The following is a 15,799-nucleotide window of genomic DNA, read 5'->3' as shown; positions in this document are numbered from 1 at the left end:
GGCTCTGGGTGTACACTCAGTGCCAAGAAAAGATGGCTATCCCACCTAATTTCTGTATTAGGCATGCACTGGATGAGATTGAGTGGGCTGTATGCACCTTGTGGCAACACTTCAGGCTGTGTTGCAGTGAAAACATGCCCTTAACCACCTCTTACCACAGGGGTGGGCAAAATGCAGCCCAGGGCCAGATACAGCCCACCAGGCCATTCTATCCAGCCCACGGAACCCCTAAAAAATTTCGAAAATTAATATTTATCTGCCCTGGGCTGCCTGTCATACAGCCCTTGATAGCTTGCCAAAATTCTGTAAGCGGCCCTCCGCCCAAAATAATTGCCCGCCCCTGTCTTACAAGATCGTCCTAAAAGCCCTTCACTGCTCCATTCTAGTTTGAATTTTTCTTTCTTGAATATGAGTGACCACATTTATATAGTATTACAAATGAAGTCTTAGCACTGCTTTGTATGATGGCACTAATATTTCCCTGTTTCTAGTGGAAACATCTGATGTTTCCAATAGAAGTGTATCAGAAACATACCTATTTTCTTTTTATAGGATTGCCTCTAGGAGAGAACAGAAGTGAAAAACTTTTGCTCAGAAGGTACCCAGATATGGGAACCACTGGATCGTAACATTTATGCTCAGTCCTGGAAATTGTCCAACCTAAGGTGTGAAGCAAAAAACCCCCAAAACACCATGCTGAAAGCTTTATGTTGTCCACTCTCAATCTTGGGTAACGTGTGAAGTATTAAATTTGTGTATCAGTGTCCTGCAGTCAGCAAGTTCCGCAGCTTTGCAGGCTCTCTCAGGGTGGAGGATCATATTCACTGGGAACCATAGTATGTTGGCAATTACCATTTTCACTTGAATACAAGAAGAGGCTTTTCCCCTAATCAGCATGGGGAAAAAAAGCCCCTTGTTTTCCATTTGTATTCAAGGAAACCTCATTAAATACATTGTCTATCATAAAACTGATACCAGAAGAAGCATGTGCTTAGTAATCTTCTGCTCATGTCTCTACACAATGTTTGACCATTTTGTTACACATGCTTGTGCTTGTTTATTGTACTTTACTAGCTCTTTTGTTGTACATGTGCCTTCAAGCAGCAGGCATTGCAGCAGGTGTTGCATAGTCTGAGGTTCTGTGCCAGTCACAGGTGGTTGAACCAATGGTATAGCCCCCGTTTTTCATTAGTTCCTTGGACCATCTGACTCCCATACGTAGGCAGTTGAGACATTGCCACCTTGGCCATAGTTCCTCAGCCCCAGTGGTAAGGACTCGGCTGCTGTAATGTCTATTTTTTGCCTTTAGCTAATTGTATTCCACATCTGTAGTCATGTATCCTTTGGTGTGGTATCAAAAGGTGAGGAAGCTCCTGTGTGACTTCAGATGTTTGTGTGCTGTGGGATGGTCATACAATGTCTCACAGCTTCAGTTTGTCTTGATCATTCTACTCCGCTGGCCACTGCTCTTCTGATGTCAGGCAGAGTGATGCCAGCCAGCAGGTACACACTATTTAGGCTGGCAGGCTTCAGACATCCAGAGATGCATTGGCAGCTATCGTTCAGAATGGAGTCAAAGCACTTGGCTTGTATGGATCTCTCCCATACCGGGCATTCATACTTGGCAGAGAAGAAGCTGACAGTAAAAGAAGTGGTTTAGATGGTTCAGGGGCTAACTCCCCATTTCAAGTTGGTGAGCTTATATAGAATGTTGTTGCAAGTGCTCACCTTTGCTTTCATCTTTGTTATACGTTCTTTGTATGAGAGGCTTCGAAACTGGATTTGGATGGTGGGAGAGTGGGGTCCCAGACCATGTAATGTTGAGATGGTGGTTGACCTCATAGTTTTTCAGATGGAAGACACATACTTGTGTTTTCCCTGGACTGGTATGTAATTGGTTTTCAATGTAATATGATTTTAGGATGATTCGTCCCTCATTTAGGGATTTTTCAATATGGTCAAAGACAGTGTTTTGGGCTGTTAAGTAAAGGTTATCTGCATGGATTAAATATTTTGTTTCCATATCAATTGGTTGGTCATTCAAACAGAAGTTATATAATAGTGGTGTAAGTACACTTCCTTGGGGGAAGGCCATTAATCTGTTGCTTCCATCTGCTTCACTTTCCATCCAGTTTGACAAAAAAAAGTCTGTTTTTGAGCAAGGTTCATATCAGCTCTATAAGGTATAGATCTTTCATCATTTCCAGGGTCTTGTGGAGGAGTCATCAGTGGTTAACTGTAGCATAGGTTAGGTTAATGAACACAGCTCCAGTGGTTTGGCCTGTCCTCAATATGTTGAAGTAGATAGAATAGCTTGCTCATTGTTGATTTTCCAGGGTGAAAGCCACCCTGTTCAAGGATTAGGTGTTTATCCACATATGGGGCAAGCTGGTTCAGCATCAGTCATTCATATAGTTTGTATGTGTACCACAGCAGAGAGATAGGTCAGAAGCTCTTTGGGTCAGATGGATCCTTTCCTGACTTTAGAAGTGCAACTACCTGAGCCTGTCACCATATCTTTGCAATTCTTTGTCTGGCTGTGTATGAGTTGTGTAGGCATAGGAACCATTCTCAAGTCTGGGGTCCAAATTGCTTGATTTTTTTCACTATGTCATGAAGACTGGCTGCTTTCCCTGTCTTTTGGGCTTTAAAACCAAAATTCAATTCATCATTAAGAAGGGGCTTTCCAAACCCAGGTTTTTGGGGTATTTGTAGCTTTCCAGTCTGAGGGGTTGTTTTTGGTTTTTTGGGCTTTTTCCATTGAGAAGCACCTGGTGAGCAATTTAATTACCAGCAACATTATGATGTTGATCTACCTTTTGTGGGCTGTTGCTGAGTTTACATACTGTCATCCATGTCTTTTTATTATTATATGTCATATCAGTTAACTCAGTCAGGGTCTGCCAGAATCTCCTGCATTCTTTTGTGATGGGTAACTTGAGCTCCTCACCTGTAGAGATGGTGTTTGCGGAATCTAGTTCAGTGTTGTTTTCTTCAATCTTTGCTGTAGAAATTATGACCATTTCAGTTTTAACAAATATGGCATTTCCAAATTGCTTGTGTGGTCTTTCAATTGCCATAGTCATTCCAGGTATTGAAGGACAGTTATTATGCTGCCTTTGGAGCATTTCTTATAAGCACAAGATATTGCACTGGACTTTTTTGCATAGATTTACAATCAGTTCTTTTTTTACCACTGAAAACCCTTTGAGGTTTGAGGACAGTACTGTTAATGCTAGCCCTAAGGAAGGCTTGAGTCTACTTTGGTCACAAGGCATTATGACGTGTTATAGTTTATCAATTTGTAGGATCAACATCGTGGTTTGGCGTGTTAGCAGAATTCACAGGTATTACTAGGTATTAGCTGATGGTGTTCATGATGTGAATGCTTTTCCTACGGCCGCCTGTTTAGTAATGGAAACAAACTGTGAAGTTGATTAAATACAGCAAACAATGAGTATGACTATAAAATACATGACCCATATTGGGCACACATTCTCATGGGAACCTATCAGAAGGCTAGGTTAATGTATCCCATATGAATAAAATATAGTGCCCATTGACCACACTCCCATTCAGCACCAAGTCTTGAAGTCATGGTGAGCCACTACACTGAATACATTTCAACTTCCTCTTCAATCCCACAGCTCAGGTGCACCTTTCTTTCTTATTTCCATTGATTTCTGTTTCTTCATCATCCTTAAATGTCTGACAAACCTCACCTAGTGGAGCCCCAAACAGTTCACCCAGAATTTCTCCATTCCCCTTCTCTCAGCCCCCTCAACCTGTATAATTAGTGTAGCCTTGCTCTCTGAGGTGGAGCTTAACCATATACATTTTTGGAGAATCGCAGGAGTTGGTTCCAACACCTGGTTCCAGTCATGAATGGGAGGATAATTAACACATAGATCCTTTGTGGAGGTATCTGAAGTACAGACACATACTGAGCAGTGCTGAGCTGTGGGGTCACTATGTTTTGAATCCTGTTGACTCTGCTGGGGTCCAGCCCAATTAATTATGTGGTAAACTCTAAGCCTTTTGAGTTTGGATTAATATCAGACATTGTGAGCACATCTACATGTGCATTTTAATGCACAGTAGACTATTTTGTTGTACATTAAAATGTTACATAACCCACCACATTATGATAATGTTCAGTAAAATAGTCTACTGCACATTAAGCTTCAATAAAAAGCGTGCACTTGCACTACTGCACATTAGTACAGCCTAATGCATACTAATTTAGTACCTCACATTGGTGGTACTAAATTTAATGCTCATTAGAATAGGTTCATTAAAGCACGTGCAGATATGCCCAGTTTGTACTATAATAAGATACAAAAGTGCTGCTTAAAAGTGTGCTTATGAAGTACCATAAACTTGCTGTATTTTCAAAAAAGTTAAAATGCATCAGTTCTAGATGAACAAAGTCTATGGACATTGTATGTAAATTACGACAGGTATATTTATTTCAAGGTCAGTGTTTTCAAATTTGCCCCTCACTTCCATGTGCTCAGGGAGAGCAGAGTCTGATAGTAAGGGGAATTTATAATTTACCAATTTATAATTTACCAATAATAAACCAATTTATAATTTTTCCATATATAAAATCTAATTATTGGGGAATTCATCTTATATTTGAGTAAATATGGCATTCAGATTTTCTGTTTAGCCATTTGGTATTGCTTTCCTAACTATAATCAATGCAACCTAAATGAAATGTGCATGATTTTCTCTTTGTGCACGGGACAGTACAGGTCTGGTTTTATAGCAATACTCTTAGCTAGGTTATATGTCCTAATTGGCTAGCAAAATTGGGTGTAAATAGTCAAGAATGGATTGTATATGGTGTCTCTAAGTGATACAGCTCACATGATAGGAGGAATTAATGTCCTACCAATCCTGGCATCCCTCTGGGCTGTCCTATTGACCATAATGTTGCTCAGAATCTCTTTAGCATTTTTTAACAAGTTCTTCCCAACTCCTTACTACCCATTTCATATACCATGGTTCCAGAAGGAGCGCTGGAAAGGCAACCTTATGGCATTCTATGACACTGTAAGAATCCTCTTACAGACAATTATAGAGCTTTTAAAGGCTTTTTACGCTACTTTGACCCTTTTATGACGGTGTAGAAGGGCCAGGGTGGGACTGAGGATCCAATCCAGAGTTTAAATGTGATTGTACAAAACCAAAATGCACTTCTGATCCTAGTGTGGGAAGGGTTTTTAGAGACACAGTCTATTTTTAAGTGCCACTTTGGCTAATCATTTTCTTCTCCATCTTATTAAATAGTAATTTGTTCATCTATGAATAAAGACAGAGTTCAACATCCATCACCTGTGTGAGCTAGTTCACAGTGCTTGTGTCAGTGAAGACAACACATTTCATTGGTACAACTGTAAAAGGAACCATTAAAGACCTGGCTCACTGATTTCCAAATAAATGGGTGGAATTTATTATAGCATACTAATACACAGAAGATAGAAGATACAATTACTATGAAAATTGCAACTGGAAAGTTAGATCAAAGTCAAGTCTGGAGGCATGCTTCGTCCTTATATATGTTAACACTCATCAAATTCACAGTGAGCGTGGCAAATACATTAGGCATGATTCTCAGCTATCGAATCAGCTGAATCCAAAGTCAATGCTTGCCATTTTGCACAGGCCTAATGCCCACTATTCTTCTAGACAGTGTTAAAAGGTTAAACAATTCAAGACTCTAGAACTGTAGCAGGTAAAGATACACTTGTATTAATATTAGGTCTGTGTGAATAGGGAACTATACGATTCAGATTAGGCTGATTAGGCAGCCAGCAATTTGATTTGGAGATTCAGAATGCTCTTTTGAATTGATTTGGCTGAATCAGCTTTAGAAGATCCAGCGCCAATTCAGAGAGATTCAGAGATTTGGCCATAGACTATAATGGGGAATCAATGAAATAGCTATAACTTTGTCTTTTTTTGGCTGATTCAGATGAAACTTGCAAAGATGGTAGCCCCTACTGAGGCCATGAAGCCTGTCAAGTTTCAAGGAGATAGGTGCAGGGGATCCTGGGGCCCTGCACCTCTGGCTGCTGACAGGCAAAACTCGTGGTATGGTTGCTTGTGTGACTGACTGTGTCTGTGTCAGGGCACAGGGGAGTGAAAACTGCAGGCCTTCTAGGCTTTCTGTGGCCACAAAGCCATAGCAGCCATGTTGAAGACAGAGCCAGCTGTCAGCACTTAGCAGTCATCTTGGAAACTCTGACTCCAGGCCAACCCATTCCCTTCCCAGGAGCCACGTGTCCAGTGCAGGGGCAGCACATGCTAGCTCCTTGTCCACCTTGCATCCCTGCACCAGGGATACCCCTTCCCCTGCCCATGATGTCCAGTGTGTTGCTGTTCCAGCCTGGCCCCTGCCAGCAATGACCAGCACCCCACTCTTCTGTTGGCCATGGTGCTGGCCCTGTCAGCCCCAGCAGTCCCAACCCCTGCCTTCTGCTGATGCCCCAGGACAGCCATGCACTCATCAGTGGGGGCCAAGGCACCAGATGTAGGAGGATCTAGCCAATTCCCTCCTCCTGCACTCTCAGCTCTAGCCCACTTGTCCTGCTGCCCACACTCCTCCTACCCCCTGCCCATTCTCAGGATATGGATATGGGTAACATAACAAACATTTATAACCCTCACAACCCCCACCCCATCTTCCCCAACCAACAGTTGCCCTCCACCATCTTCCCCACCAACCAACAATAAAAAAATCCACTTACAAGTAGGAAATGATATACAAATGGGAAAGTATATACTGTTGAGAAACTATTTACAATATTTTGGCTGTTTTGGGTAATGGGGAGGACTGGGGGAAGAGCCCCGGAGCAGGTGCCCAACACTCCAGCCCCTGGATATTCCCCTATAGGTCCAGCGTCTGTGGCAACCCAACCAGGTAGCAGCCTCATGCACAGCTTTGTCTTTAGCCACGTGGTGTAGGGGAGAGTGGCAGGTCTGGGCCCAGGTGGCTGGTGGCAGGTCCAGGGCAGGGAACAGGCGAGGGGGTCTGGTGGGCAGGAGGAACCCAAGGACTTCCTCCCAGGGCCAGGTGGGAGCCTGCCGTGGAGTGGCAGGTGGGACCCATGAGCTCTCTGGGCCTTAGGTGGGGCCTGGACAGTTGCGAGTATGGACATGACTGCCAGGGAAAGGAGGGTGTCCATGGCCTGATGGTCAGCATTCCTCTGCTGCTGGAGAAGCTCCAGGTGCTCCCACTCCAGGGCCTCTATTCGGGCTTATTGGTCCTGCTGCTCCCAGTCCCACACGTCCACCCAGGCAATGTCTTTCACCCACAAGACCTGCTCCCATATCTCCTGTGCCTGCTCCTGCACCACCTGCTCCTCTTCCAGCAGCTGGTGGCAGTGGCACAGGAGGGTCTTGTTCCTGGTGTACCTCTGGCACAGCTGGTGCATCTGGATGGCTCTAGTTTTGGTTAGTGGCAACATGAAGCCCTCATACCTGCAGGGACTTGTGGCCTCTCACCTGCATCCAGATGTTGGCTGTGCAGAGGCAAGAGACAGAAGCCTTTTGTGGGAATATGCAACATTTCAGAGATAAGATGCTCTGCACCAGGGGTTGTGTGCTGCCTGAACTCAGATCAAGGGCTGGCTGTGCACGGGTGCCCAGGGACCATGGTAAGCTGGATGGGCAGGTCCAGGCCCAGGCAGCTGCAGCCCAAGCTCCCCAACCCCTCTGCTCCCCTGGCGCCAGTGACCCACTGGGTGCTGGCTGCAGGCAGCCCGCCTCCCGCCCCCCTTTCCCAGGGTAAGCCAGGCCAGGATGCTGGCAGGACCTCCTGCCATGGCTCCAGACCCCACTAACCCCCTTCTCTCTGTGTACATAGTTCACAGACCTGAGGTGTGTGGGGCTCCTGGACAACTGGGGTGAGGGGCTGGCTGTGCCCCCACCCTCCTCTAGGGCTTGCCCCCCATGCCACCACTAAACCTCGAGTGTGGCCTTGCTGTGTGAGCCCTGCCATTACACCCTGCTGCTGCTGATCGTCCTGATGCCCCAGCCATACCTGTGCTTCTGGTTCTGGACCCTGAACTACAATGGTGTTGGGGGATGCCTCTTACCACCTCTGCCAATGCCTAGAGGGCCACTTGTAGCAGTGCCACATGTTCCTGCCCCCCACTGCCAAGGAGGATATCACTGCTGACATCAAGACCTTCTTCCGCATGTGAGGTCCATGCTCACCCAGCTGTAGGGACATGAGCTGCTGGATAAAGTTCTGAACTGTTTCCCATCTCCCTGCATGCTGTAGGGAGGGACCCAGTGCCAGGGAAGTGTGGATGGTCCAGGGGTAGGGAGTGGGGAACAGGGCCAGGGGCAGGGGCAGGGGCAGGGGCAGGGGCAGTGGCTGGGACTGGGGCACGGGCCCTCCTCCAGTGGGGAGGCCCTCCTCCAGTGTGGGACTTACCGTATGTCTGGGGCTGGCAAGGCTTTCCATCAGTGATGGCATCTGGCTGCACCTGTGTCCACAGCATGTGGTGTGCAGTGGGCCAGCACCTGGCCAGGGTCCCCCATGGGAAGGGGCAGGTGGCTGGTGGTGTCATGACTGGCTACTCCTTGTGATGACCTCTAGGGCTGCACAAAGTATGAGGCAGCCCCTGGGCAGAGCTTCCTGAGCTGCTGGTGGATGCAGCAGCTGTCAGTGGATGCAGCAGCTGGGGAGGAGGACACGGTGGGGCACTGAAGGTCCAAGGTCCCATTTTCCCATGATGTGTCAACAGAGGGGTCAGGGTGGGATGAGGGCTTGGTCAGACCACCCCTGTGTCAACACTTCCAAGGGTGTGGCCTGGGTCCTAGGGCACCAAAATATAGGTCAACTCCCACATAAAGGCCATGGTCTTATGGGCACGACTCGACCTATGATCATAGTCATTCATGGCCATCCACTATGCCCACAAGGCCTTGACCTTAATGTGGCACTGTTATGCCAACCTGGATTGCCCTCACACATGCATGCTGCCTAATGGCCTCATAAATATAGGCATTTGAGCACTGGCCCCACTGTCTCTGAATCTCAGCATGGCCCCAGAGTACCACAAGATCACCAACCTCCTTCTGGGACTGCCTGGAGTCCCAGGCAGTTGGCGCGGGCATTCACATATGCGTGGGGCCAGGGCTTAATGGGGAGGATGATGAGGATAACATTCTCATCCTTTGCTGGCTGTCTTGGCCCCTGAACAACTGTCCCTGTGTGGGACTGGGAGCCATGTGTCAGAGACACTTCACCACAGCACCTGCAAAGAGACACTGATGAGGGTGAACAGCAGCAGGGAGCAGATGCTGGCCCTGCTTCCAGACATAGCCAGGCTGCCCAGGCAGTAGCCCTGGACGGCTGTGGGGGGTTGTCAGTGTTGTGCAAGGAGTGCAGCCTTCTGGAACACTCATCTGTCGCCAAGCAGAAGCTCTGCAGGGAGATCAGGCCAGGCAGAGGCAGCCTGTGGCCTGTCCAGGGGGACATATCAAGCATGTTGGGCTCCTGGACAATGAACAGGCTTCCTCAGACTCCCCGGTATTTGTGCCCCAGGGCTCAATGGCTGTTGGCTTTTATACCCTGCAGTAAGGGGCTGCCAGAGAGAAGCCCAGACCTGAAGCAGGAGAGGCAGCCATCCAGGTGCCCTGGGGCTGGGTTCAGGCTGGCCCTCTAGTGGCTGGGCAGACCCAGCACTGAAGTTACTGTCAGGTTGTGTCTACATGTGTGTTACTGCGCATTAACTAATATCGACTAAATTTCATACCAGATATCAAATTTAGGCACAATTAACCTAAGTTACTGAAGCAAGGGTGTACACATGTAGATGTGTGCCCGTACTGTGCAGTAACTTAGGTTAAGGTGCATTAACATGTCTCGTGTAGATGCGCCCCATAAGTAGGAGGCAACTCTGTCCTAGCATCAGTGCTATAGTTTAATTATCCCTTAGTATTATGAGCATATAGATCAAGTTGGAGACCAGTTCTTATGACATTTTCATTCCTGCTTCCAGAACCCATGCATGACTACTTGTTATTCAGGCCTTAATGATTTAGGACCAATCATTGATTCCTAACTAGTACACCAACATAATTCTCAATGCAGGATTTGGTGCAGATAAATTTGGAGAGCTGCAATAACTCAAGGATGATCTAGAATGCTATTGTGTTAGTTGTATATCATTCTGATGCTTAATATCTATTTAAATAAATCCATGTCTAAAAGTGTTTAATATGAATCAATTTCAAACAGCTAAGTGACTCACAATCCAACTGATTACTCTGCACACTCTGAACAAATCATTCATATTTTTTGAAGAAACACTTGGCTCAATAAATTTACACATGGCTGAACATGTGGAATTTGGCAGTGTTTCCTTTTACGTAAGAAGTTTATGCCTTCTCTTGGCCTGATTCATACATCTGACTCAGAGAACAGATCTCTGCAGTTTTGGTCCCCTGCAAAGCCCAATCTAGTCATCTGTCTTCAGTGATTTTGGTTTAGTCCCTGATCTCCCTGTTCTGAGTTTCCTAGCCCTTCAGACTGATCTTTTAAAGACTAAAACCTCCGTAAAATTATGCCTGGTCCCTTACAAACTTTGCCATGACCGATTCAGACTGGACATAAGGAAGAACTTCTTTACTATCTGAACCCCCAAGGTCTGGAATAGACTGCCCCCGGAGGTGGTTCAAGCACCCACTTTGAACACCTTCAAGACATATTTGGATGTTTATCATCCCGGGATCCTATGATCCCTGCTGACTTCCTGCCCTTGGGGCAGGGGGCTGGACTTGATGATCCTTCGGGGTCCCTTCCAGCCTGAATGTCTATGAAATCTATGAAACTTCAAGTAGAGGGGATGCAAGAAGGGGAGCTGCTATCACTGCTGAATCTGACCTGGCCCCTAGCACCATCCCGTTCCTGCTGCTGCCCAGGATACAGTCCCTAGTAGTCAGTAACATAATATGGGGTGGGTGAGAGCAGCACCCATCCTGGGCACCAAGTTAAGTGGGGTGCCAGAATCTCACTTCTTCCTGAAGAGTGGAACCTACATGCAAAATCCCCAAACAATTGCAACCCATACTAGAAGATGACCCAATTCTTAAAGAGATCTTTCCAGAACCACCCATCCTAGCCTTTAAACAAGCACCAAACCTCACTAACCTCACCATCAGAAGCAAACTCGCTATGACCCAAATGACACCTAATGGATCCAGAGTATGCCAGGACAAGAAATGCAAAACCTGCCAACACATCTCCCCCACTCCCACAATAACCACACCCTACAACCATCACCATTCCTAGATTTTATACCTGCACCTCCAGAAATGTTATGCATCTCATCCAGTGTACCAAATGCCCTGATGGAAAATATGTAGGACAAACCAAACAATAACTGCACACCAGAATGAATGCACATCAAAAATCCATCAAGACAAAAATATCCAACTACCTGTGGGTGCACACTTCTCACAAGACCATCACTCCCTCTCTGATCTCTCTGTTCTAATCCTCAAAGGAAATTTGCAAAACAGTTTTCATAGACAAGCCTACAAACTTCACTTCATAAGACTACTGGATACAAAAAATCATGGATGCAATGTAGTCATTGGATGACACATTACAACTTGCCTGGCATCTGATTCATCAGGTACCTGCCTGACCTTACCATTTATATTTTTTTCCCTTGCCTTTCTCCCCTCCTTCTATACCCTTTGTCTTCCTAACTTCCACCTATTTACATTCTCACTGACCTCCATGCACACTTTTAGCTTCTTTCATTCCTTGAGATTTCAGAACAGCAGAGATTCCCTGCATCTGAAGAAGGGTGCTTCTGCCTGAAAGCTTTCAAAGAACTGTTTTCCAACTACTCAGTTGGTCTAATAAAAGATATCACATCTTCATAAAGAACCTTGCCTGTCTATATCCTTAGACCAACATGGCTACAACCAAAAGCCCTGAACTATCACTGCATCCACTGACTCCTGAAACAAAAGTTATAACCCAGGTGCTAAAAAATTAGCTATTTACCAAAATATGGGTTCTGGTGACTCCTTTAGGTGTTATAGAACCACAGGATCATAGAAAATTAGGGTTGGAAGGGACCTAAGGAAATCATCTAGTCCAACCCCATGATTAAGGCAGAACCACACACAACTATATCATGCCAGCCAAGGATTTGTCTAGCTGGGTCTTGAAAACCTCCAAGGATGGAGCATCCACAACCTCTCTGGGTAGCATGTTCCAGTGCTTTACTACCTTCCTAGTGATAAAGTTTTTCCTAATATCTAACCTAAATATCTAACCTAATATCAACTTACTTTGCTGCAACTGCAGAACATTGTTCTGTCATCTGCCATGATTGAGAACAATTTAGCCCCATCCTCTTTGGAACCACCCTTCAGGTAGTTGAAGGCTATTATTAAAACCCCTCTCAGTCTTCTCTTCTCCAGACTAAATACGGCCAGTTCCCTCAGCATCTCCTCATAAGTCATGTGCCCCAGCCCCCTAACCATTTGTCCACATACTTTCTGCAGTGGTTTTAAGGGTGGAGGGGGGAAAAACTGGGCTCAGTATTCCAGACGTGGCCTCATCAATACCAAATACGTGGGAAGAATAGCTTTCCTCAATCTGCTGGCAACACTCCTACTAATGAAGTCCAATGTGCCTTTAGACGTCTTTGCAACAAGGGCACACTGTTGGCTCATATTCAGATTATTATCTACCCTAACCCACAGGTCCTTTTCTGCAGAGCTGTTGCTTAGTCAGTCAGCCCTCAGCCTGCACTGGTGCATAGGATTGTTCCATTCTAAGTGCAGGACTTTAAACTTCTCCGTATTGAATTTCATGACATTTCATTTGATCCAAACCTCTAATTTGTCTAGGTCTGTCTGAATCCTAGCCCTACCCTTCATTGTATCTACCACTCTCTTCAGCTTGACGTCATCTGCAAACTTACTGAGGGTGCACTCCATCCCATCTTCTTGAAGATATTGAACAATACCAGACCCAGAACCAATCCCTGGGGCACTCCACTTGATATCAGCTGCCAACTAGACATTGAGGCTTTCATTACATCGTTTTAAATGTGACAATCCAGGCATTTTCTATCCAGCTTACAGTTCATTCATCCAACCCATATTCAAAGCCTTGCTAAAATCAAGGTATATCACATCCACTGCTCTCTCCAGCTCCACAGAGCCAGTCATCCTGTCATAGAAAGCAATCAGATTGGTTAGACATGACTTGCCCTTGGTAAATCCATGCTGATGGTTTCTAATCACCATCTCCTTCAAGAAGAAATGAATTATTTGAGGACCTGCTCCATGATCTTTCCAGGAATTGAGGTAAAACTAATTGGTCTGTAGCTCTTCAGATGGTTAGTTCCTTTGACTTCAGTAAGGTTTTTTTAAAGTATAATCAGCTCTCCTGGACCCCTTTTCCCCTCAGATTGGCCTCCCAGGAGATTCTGCCCATCAGTTCTCTGAGTGAGTCAAAATGGGCTTTTCTGAAGTCCAGGGTCCTTACTCTGCTGCTTTCCTTTCTTTTTTTCCTCAGGATCCTGAACTCAATCACCTCATGGTTGCTGCTGCCAAAGGTGCCATACACTTTTATGTTCCCCACCAATTTCCCCGTTTGTGAGTTGCAGATCAAGAAGAGCGTGGTCTCTTGGTGGCCTCTCCAAGACTTGCACCAGGAAGTTGCACTAACACTCTCCAAAAACTTCCTGGATTGTCTGCTGTATGTTCTCTCAGCAGATGTCAAGGTTACTGAAGTCCCCCATGAGAACCAGGGCCTGTGATCAGGAAACTTGCATGCGCTATTTGAAAAATAGCTCTCCTCATTCACCTTATCCTCCTGGTCTGGTGGTTTATAGCAGACACCCACCCCAACATCACCTTTGCTGCTCTCCCCTCTGGCCTTAACCCAGAGACTTTCAACAGGCCTCTCTTCAATTTCATACTGGACCTCGGAGCAACCAAACATCTCTTTTACATAAGAGCTCCTTCTCCTCTTCTACCCTCCCTGTCCTTCCTGAAATGTTTATACCCATCCATGACAGTACTTCAGTCATGTGAACTACCCCCACAAGTGTCTGCTGTTCTCATCACATCATAGTTCTATAACCGTGTAAACACTTTCCGTTCTTCCTGCTTGTTTCTCAGGATCCATGCATGTGTGTACACACTTGAGGTACCTCACTGATTGCTATGATTTCTCAGGAAGAATGAGAAGGAACCCCCCTGTTTCCCACTCCTGTTTGTGCTTCCTTTAGGTCACCCACTTCCCCTCTTGCCTCAGAGCTTTGGTCTCCATCCCTTGGTGAACCTAGTTTAAAGCCTGCATCACTAAGTTAATGAGCCTGTCTGCAAAGATGCTCTTCCTTCTCTTTGTCAGGTGGATCCCATCTGTTCCTAGAAAGCCTTCTTTTGGGAACAACATCCCATAATCAAAGAAACAAAAGCCCTGCTGGCGACACCATTTGCATAGCCATGTATTGATTTGCATTCTCTTCTGCCTGGGTCATTCCCCATTGACTGGAAGGATTGAAAACACTACCTGAGCCCCTGTGCACCCAGAACCCTGTTAGCACTTTTAGTCTCCCAAGGGTCACCCTTGGATGAGCAGCATGAGATAGTAGTCAGAGGTCTGGATTAGTCTTGGTAATCCTTCCATGACATCTTGGATCCAGGCTCAAGGCAAGCAGAAGACCTCCAGAGACAATAGGTCAGGCCAGCAGATGGCTCCCTCTGTCCCCCACAGAAGGGAGTTCCCAAACAACCCACCACCTGTTGCTTCCTGTTGGTGGAAGCAGTCTCGACTCTCCCAACCTTGGGGATGCCTGGCCTGGTCTCTCCCTCCTCCTCCTCTATTGTTGGGGCTCTATATCTGTTCTCCAGGGAAGCTGCTTCTGGTGGGAATGAAGACTTCTGCTTGCTGCCAGAGGTCACAATCTTCCAGCTTCCACCTTCCTGGGGATCCACATCCTCTTTATCTCTAGCACTGACTCTGGCTGTCCTTCCTCCACAGTCCTAGAGCTCTCCTCCAGAATTGAACTGATGAAGTCCTCATGGCAGAGGATGCTTTGGAGACTTACCACTTCCTCCTGTAGCTCTCTTGCTTGTTCCCTGAAGGACACCATTAGGAAGCACCACTCACATCACAGATGCTCCTTCACCTGGCTATCACTGGAAGAAACCTGCAAACTGCAGTCTCCACAGTGCTAAACCAGAACCTGGGTAGAAGCCTTAACAGTTAGAAATCCTGCCTGGACAGACATCTCATGAGTGCAGGCATAGGAAGAGATGGCAATGGCAGTGGCTCTGGCATTGGAACAACCTCTAGTCATCTCTCTGGGTCCCTTACATCCATGTCTTCTGTCTTCCTGCCCTTCACTCCAAGCAGGACTTCCCTAGCCAACTCCCCTTTAAGGTGGCCTGTTTACTGCTTCTTGGTCCTAAAAGTTCCTTTTTCCCTCCTAACCTGCCTCCTCTCACTAACCTTACAGTGAAGAAAGTTGAGAGAGAAAGTTTCTGGCCAAACTACCTGGAGAACTCTCCCTCACTTTGGACTTTAGTTAAACAAGAGGCTTAAGTACTAGTCTAACTGCTGAGTTTTAGCTACTTATACTAAATATATGTAGGTTAGTTACTCTTACTTAAGGAAAGAACTTAACTTAAAGCTCCCCTGCAAAGAGGAGAGGGTGGCAAACTGATGTGTGAACTTGTTGCAAAGTGCCCTATTTGCTGTTCCTGTTCACTCGCTACCCTGGTCACTTAGGGAGTGGTG

The sequence above is a fragment of the Gavialis gangeticus genome, unplaced genomic scaffold (genome assembly GCF_001723915.1).
Source record: "Gavialis gangeticus isolate Ggan-Ray unplaced genomic scaffold, GavGan_comp1, whole genome shotgun sequence".
In the NCBI taxonomy this organism is placed as follows: Eukaryota; Metazoa; Chordata; order Crocodylia; family Gavialidae; genus Gavialis; species Gavialis gangeticus.
This window is presented reverse-complemented; position numbering follows the sequence as displayed.